The 7,831-nt window shown below is 39.7% G+C and overlaps 1 pseudogene; it reads left to right on the top strand.

The window, feature by feature from the left end:
• Positions 1–7,120: 7,120 nt before the first annotated feature.
• LOC113284796 lies at positions 7,121–7,220 on the top strand (annotated as a pseudogene).
• The last annotated feature ends 611 nt before the right edge of the window (positions 7,221–7,831 follow it).

Genomic DNA, 7,831 nt, shown 5'->3' with positions numbered 1-7,831 from the left:
ATTTCATCATCTCTTGTTCTAAAAATAAAAAGAGAATAGTCAATGTAAATAAGAGTCATGTAATTAGTCATCTTTTGTTGTTTCGTTGTAATAAGCAAGGAGGGTGTATGCCATTGATGTACAACGCGAGAAATTGTGAAATACCTCCAACTCATTCACAATTCTCGTAAAGTCCGGACAGCTAGCTAGATTTCGACCTCAGTTCTTAGCCTGAGAAACTATCTCTTGGTGATTAGTAGTCATGACTTCAGATCTTTCTTTACACATGTGTAGATACACTTTACACTCTTATCACATGTCCTTATTTGTTATCAGTGCTAGGATTGTGCCTTCGATAGCTAGATTGACATCTCCATTTTGCTGTGAGCTTAAACTGTTTTGCACATGTCACGTTTGATGGAATCTGAGCTTATATTTTGACCTAGAACTTTGTAGGTACGTTCTAAGCAAACCTTCACGAGACTTCAACTCGTCCACTAGGGACACTTAGTGGTTTAAAAGGCTTAGTGCATACGCTAAATGCATTCGAGAGACCAGCGACAGTGGTATAGTTAGGATTTCCTTAGTTTTGTTTTACTTGAGGACAAGTAAAATTCAGGTTTGGGGGTATTTGATGAGTGCCAAATATTGTATATATTTATCCCTTTTTGTTGGCATTTTAACTCATCTTTTATGCATTAATTCTACATTTTATCCCATATTCTGTATTTTCATTGTTTTCAAGAATAAATATTTTTATTAATTAATTTTGCATTTTTAGGTAATAAATAAAGTTCGGATGAGTCGCGGAGCGAAAAGAGCAGAAAAGTAGTGAAAAGCCGGGAGAAATTACGCAAGGAAGCCGCGAAGAATGGTGCGCACAACCTCATTTTCTACACACAAAAGCGCCTCCGTCCTCAGCCATCAGATCATTTCTCAGAAGCATCCGACGGTCGCTCCTTGCTGATCATCAAAATCTGATGTCTCTGCCAAGCACCACAGCGCTGAAATTCCAAGCCTTCAGATTAGATGGTAGTTGAATCCAACGGTCGCTCCCTTGCTGTGCATCGAAGTTTGATATCTCCGCCTAACACTACAGTACCTAACTCCATCAAGTACCGTTCATTTTGTTGTATCATATAATCCAACGGTCGCTCATCGCTTGCCTCCGCATCACCGTCCGATCTACCAATCATCATCGCATCCCACGGTCGAGATTCGCCAAACATCAAACTCGATGATCCCACTACACACCTTAGTGACCGAACACTATACCCCAAACCAAACATCACCTAATCTCATTCTATCGACCCATCTCCACCATCACCACCCACCCTGTGCAGAACCACCACCATCTCCCTTTCCCGCCCGCTCAACCACCACCACAACCACCTCTACCAACTCTCAAATCACTCAACCACTATAACCCATCTCCACTACCATCATTACCACCTATCTAGCCACCTAATTTCCCATTTTGATACACGTTTTTCTTCCAAAACCCTAACGTGTGAAAATTGGTAAATTAGGTTGATTTAGATGGACAATTGGACGTAGCTAGAGCATCAGGAGAGGAATTGGAGGCATGGGTCGACATCTACCAGTGTCATCAGTGATTAGGTAAACTTTAATAGAAATTTTTATATGAACCCTAATTCCATAAATTGGGGATTTTTGGGGGAAATTGATGGTACTTCTAATTAGAAGCATGGGTCACGTATTAGGGGTGTTATCAGTGTGTTAGGTGAGTGAATTTTGGATTTTTGGGCAAAACCTAATTTCACTGATTTTGGGGGAAAATTGGGGGAAAGCCCTAATGATGTAATTGGGTATAAATATGTGGTGAGGGATGTGTGTAAAAACTATGTTAGGATTAGCCTACATCCAGAACTTTCAAGTTCTGTTAATTTTCATGTTTCAGTTAAATATGCTTGTGTTTGCTTTGTTCTGTTAATTGCTTGTCTTATGCTTATGTTCATGTTATAATTGTTATTTGTCTCCTGTTAATGTGTTAGATGTTTATGTGTATTCACATGTTAATTTCAGTTCATTTGTTAATTTCTGCTCAGTTTCATTTTGTTTATGTTCATGTTAGACTTTTTATTCACTGTTAAATGTTCACTGTCAGTTAAATGTTCCTGTTGTGTTTAATGTATTGTTACATTTGAAGGAATGCTAGGCTAGGTATCTGTGAAGCAATGTGCTGATTGTGCAATGGCAAGAAATCAGTGCTCATAGCAAGCTGATGTTCTTGCCATTCTCCTTGTATGCTTAGGTTGTAGTGTTGATTGTGCATTGGTGGAAATTAGTGCTCACTAGTGACAATGAGCAAGCTAATTTTCCTCCCATTCTTTTAGTTTGCCTGTATCCTGCCTTAGCTTTGCTTCATTTCAGTTTCTTATTCATCCCTGCCCTTGGCTTAGGCCTTGGTTCATCTTGTTTTGTTTTGTTTTGTTTTTGTTCACCCTGTTGTTGCTGTTTAGTTTTTCCATTGCTTTTTTTTTCTGTTGCTTCTCTTATTCCATCTGCCCTGCAACTCTCTTGTTTTGCTTTCCTTTCCATTGCTTGTACATTCTGTTACTTGTGCTACATTGCCTTCTCTGTCACTTGTGCTGCTGCTGTTGCTGCTGCCAAGCAGCTGCTGTTGCTATTGCTGCTGCTAGGCCTGCTACCTGGTGCTGCTTCTTTCTCCTGCAGCTGCTGTTGCTGTTGCCTTCCTGCAGTTCCTGCTGCATTGCTCTCTTCCTCTGCCAAGCTGCTGCTGCTGCAGTGCAGCACTTGTGCTGCTGCTGCTGTTGTTGCTGCTGCTTCCTGCATCCAAGCAAAGGTCCATCAAACTGAAACCACAGCTCAGGTTAAGACCCAAAGGCCTAGCTAAATCAAAGCTCAAGTTCAGTCCACCAAGGCCCATTTCATTAAGGCTCAAAGCCCAGTTTAGGTTAAGGTTAAAAGCCCAATCCAATCAACTGTGGGCTTAATCAAAAGCCTAAGTTTAAGGCCTAAGCCCATTTGCACTTCAAAGAACAAACTGAGCCCAAGCTCAGTTCATTTTATTATGAACAAACCCATTAGTACTTTAAGCCCAACAGTTTCCAAAAGGCTTCTAAGCCCAAAGCAAATCTAGGAACCCAAATAGCTAAAACACTTCCGAAACACACCCGATCTCTGTGGATCGACCCGTACTTGCACGAGCTATAACTGACGACCGTGCACTTGCGGTATTACTGTAGGCCCCCGTTTTTATTGCGCTCATTTTTATACATATCTCCGGGCCCACCAAGTTTTTGGCCGGGGATAATTTCTAATACCCTTTTCGAGGCCTGCCAGATGCCCTGCAGGGATTCCCCTTAGTAATTAGGTTGCCCCTTATCCATGGTGATAGTCCGAATAGCAAATGTCATACGGGGTGCACCACACAACTTTTCGAGCCGATTTTTCCAAAAATGTTTATTGGCCAAAAATACCCACACACACATAAAACACCGTAATAAGTACAAAAATGAGCACTATCAATTATAGAATCGAGACAAATTAGACACAAAAATGTGTATATCAAATACCCCCAAACTTATTATTTACTAGTCCTCGAGCAAAGATAAAATCCTAACTCACTGACGCAGGCATCGTCGATTGCATTTAGCGTATGCAATAAGCCTTTAAACCCCTAGGTGGCCCTAGTGGCCGAGTTATAGTCTCGGGAGGGCTTACCAGAGGTATACCCACAAAACCTTTATACTCCAGACCCTAGCTATCTACGCAGAACCTTGGAAAGCACTAAAGAATCTCCTTGGTTGGCATACTTATTGACTACAGGAAGAAATACCCTGATGCGAAATTCCAATTGTTGTACACGAGTTTGCACTCAAGCATACTAAAATTCATATAAAGTGACATATCTCTACTCAGATAGTTGCACTATGGACATCAATATTCGGAGTCAAACCAATCACATGGATAGATTAAGAGATGGATATAGAAAAACGTAGATGTTTTTTATGTTTACTAAGTGAACGGTGTTTCCCATATCTGTCTGAAGGCCTCCGCCAAAATGAACCTATCCTAATGGATTGAGATACTAGTCTGACTAATATCAACATACTGGCATATACAAGGGTACCAGTGGTCGATAACCTAACTCTAGGTCAACACAACTGGCATATACAAGGGTACCAGTGGTCGACTTTATTCACTGATTTTTTTTTCCAGCTTTTTCATTTCATTCATTTTTTTTTGATCCGTTTGGTCTAATTGGTTTGGTCTTTTTTTTTTCTTTTTCTTTGTAACTCAATCACTCTAATTCACCCTAGCATTGGTAACAACTTGAATCGTGGGCCCCACCTATCACTTAGAGAAACATGGTTTAAAAACAAAATAAAAATAGAAGTGAAAAGGACTCAACGAGATATGGTGAAACTATCATGTTACTTCTAACACCTGAGCTCTGTGCTTTTATGAATAAAATCTTCTAGATGTTTCCATCTAATCAGATTGGTTCCTCAACTCCTACAATCAAAATGCTTCCATCCACTTAGATTAGTTAGTGCTATCCTTAATATGCATAAATTTCTAGGCTCTAAAGTTTATTTATTGCAACTACAAAGTTTCTCCCATACCCCCAAACTTAAATCTAACATTGTCCTCAATGTTCTAAAGATAAAATTAAAAGCATGAACAAGGAGAAACTGTTACCATTTGAAGCAAAAGAGATAAGGAAAGATATTACCGTGTTGCATGAGATTGGGTTACCTCCCAAAAAGTGCTAAATTTAAAGTCTTCATCCAGACGTCAAATACCACAAAATGGCTAATTACCTTTCAAATCATATATCAATAGTCGAAACAACTGTGGGTCAACAAAAGCAAATAAAATTGCCACAATTATCAGACAACTGCACCAAATCAGAAAAATGAACAGACATAGCACATCCTCATCCAAGGTTTCCTGCAAGACAACTGAGCTTTTCTGTTGTGCCCATTTGGGCTTCATATGAGTGTCTTGACAAATTGACTCATTCGAACAAGTTTTTAGAATTTCCTCCTGGACAATATCAGGAGGATCCGGTTGCGGAGTCGGAAGTGACTCAAGTAATACCTCAGGTACACTAGGCTCGAAACCCAAGTTAGGGACTTCTAATGGGGATAATTGACCATTACTACCCCCAAACTTAGGGTAGTCAGTATTCTCGGACAAACCTCTAACTATTGCTTGAATTTATGGATCCTCAGAGTCTTTAAAATACTCAAGAGCTTCTTATAGTTCATTACCCCCAAACTTAGGGTCAACACTACTCTCCGTAAGGCCTAGCACTATGGCTTGAATTTCAGGGTCCGTAGAGTCTTTAAAGTACTCAAGAGCTTCTTCTAGTTAAAAAGTTTGGTCACCTAACTGACTTAAGAGAATTTCCTCATCAAGTTCATCTAAGGAATCACCAAATAAAGTGTCGTCCCAATTATCCTGAGTTAGATCCTGAACTAAAGTGCTAATCATATTCACTTCTTCTAAATCATCGGAAGGTTTTCTATTAACATTAAAGACATTTAGTTCAGTGGTCATATTACCAACGGATATGTTCATAAGTACGGTCCTACAGTTGATGACAGCGTTAGCTGTGGCTAAAAATGGGAGACCTAAAATCACCGGTATTTGAGCACTAGGATCCTGAGCAGGCTGAGTATCTAGAACAACGAAATCCACTGGATAAATAAATTTATCAACCTCAATCAGAACATCCTCTATGACACCACGAGGTACTTTGACAGACCTATCAGCTAATTGCAATGTCATTTTAGTCGGTTTCAACTTTCCAAGACCTAGATGGTTGTATACATGATAAGGGAGTAAATTCATACTAGATCCTAAGTCAAGCAATGCCTTATCTACTGAATAATTACCGATCACACAAGATATGGTGGGGCATCCAGGATATTTATACTTAGGGGCTATTTGGTTCAGAAGGATTGAACTTACCTGACCAGCTAAAAAGGCTTTCTTATGGACATTAAGCTTACACTTTCGTGTACAAAGGTCCTTAAGGAACTTGGCATAAGCAGGCATTTGCCTAATTGCTTCTAATAAAGGTATGTTAATGTTTACCTGCTTAAATATCACTAGTATTTCGTTGAAAGTCGACTCTCTCTTTGTTGGAGCTAACAACTGTGGATATGGGGCATTGGGTACAAAATGAGACCTGTCGGGAACCACATTGGCATCACTAGAAATTTTATCGGTTTCTTAAGTTAGTGGCTCCTTCTGGGGCTCATCTTGGGAACTAGAAGGTGGATCTACAGTATGTCCACTATTAGGCTTGGCTACCCTATTGTCTACCGTTTTACCACTCCTAAGGGTTGTGACAGAATTCACTTGATTAAATGGTTTTGCACCTACTTCATGAACTCCTCTAGGTTTGGGGGTAGTCTGACTATGGAGCCTTCCGTTATCTCTCTCACTTAAGGTCTTAGCTATTTGGCCGACTTGAAGTTTTAGCTTAGAAAGGCTCTGAGCATTAGTTTGAAAGTTCTGCTTGGTTTCCTGCTGAAAACTAATTTGGCTCTGTGCTAACATATCCTGAGTTTTTGCTAACATCTTAATAGATTCCTCTAAGATAGTCGTTTTATTTTCTGGGCCTGATGAATTCTTAGTGTAACCAAAATCTGGGGGAGCATTAGAATTACTAAACTGACCTAGAATCTGGCCCTTAGACCATTAAAGGTTCGGATGGTTTCTCCAACCAGGACTATAGGTTTCTGAATATGGGTCAAACTTCTGACGGTTATCAAACCTAGTGTTATTATAGAGAGCATTGGCTTTCTCTTCATTATTTTGGCCTTCCCAAAAAGGCTCTATTCTACCATTAGTATGACCCAATTCTAAGGCTTCTAACCTTTTTGCTATAGCAGCAATTTTGGCATCTGATTCATAGCCTCCTTCTACCCTATTAACGTTTCCTCTACCTAGAAGAATTGTTTTCTTGGGTTCCCTACTATATTCCCATTGCTGGGTCTTTTCGGCGATTTCATTCAAAAATTCCATCGCCGCATCAACAGTTTGGTTTTCAAAACCACCAGTGCATAGAGACTCAACCATGGTTGTTGTCGAATAATCTAAACCCTCATAAAGGATTTGAACTAGCCTAACATTTTCTAAACCATGATGAGGACATTGGGCTAATAACTCATTGAACCTTTCCAAATACCTATACAAAGACTCTCCCTCCTGTTGAGAAAATCTGCAGATTTGCGTCTTAATAGACGATGTTTTGTACCTAGGGAAAAACTTGTTCAAAAAGGCAGATGTAAGTTGTTCATATGTTTTGATTGATTCGGAAGCCAAACTATACAACCACGACTTGGCTTTATCTTTTAAGGAAAAGGGGAATAACCTGAGTTTCAAAGCATCATCATCAAGGTTTCTAATTTTTAGGGTACTACAAATTTCCTCAAAGTCCCTAATATGGAAGTATGGGTTTTCATTTTCTTTCCCTAAAAAGATTGGGAGGATCTGTAGGGTCCCAGGCCTAAGTTCATAATTTTCTTCAATTTCAGCTAACCTGATACAGGAGGGACGAGTAGTCCTAGTAGGGTTCAACAAAGCTTTTAAAGTTGCCATTTCTGGAACTATCGGGATATTTGGGATTCTATGCAATCACAAATCAAGGCTGACTCAACCAAATCAAACCTAATTTTCTAGCAAACAAAAAGCATGATGGTTCCACTTAGATTGTTTCTAGACTAGCTTATATTCTTCCGAAAAGGAACTCGTTACAATCTGAGCAAACCCCTCTGGAATCAATCCGAGTCAAAGTAAGTTAAATCGAGGCGAGGGAAGCTCAGTGGAGCTTTGATACCCAAGGCCT

The sequence above is a fragment of the Papaver somniferum genome, chromosome 5 (assembly GCF_003573695.1).
Source record: "Papaver somniferum cultivar HN1 chromosome 5, ASM357369v1, whole genome shotgun sequence".
Lineage (NCBI taxonomy): Eukaryota > Viridiplantae > Streptophyta > Magnoliopsida > Ranunculales > Papaveraceae > Papaver > Papaver somniferum.
Note: the sequence above shows the minus strand (reverse complement) of the source record. Positions and strands in the feature narration are given on the sequence as shown.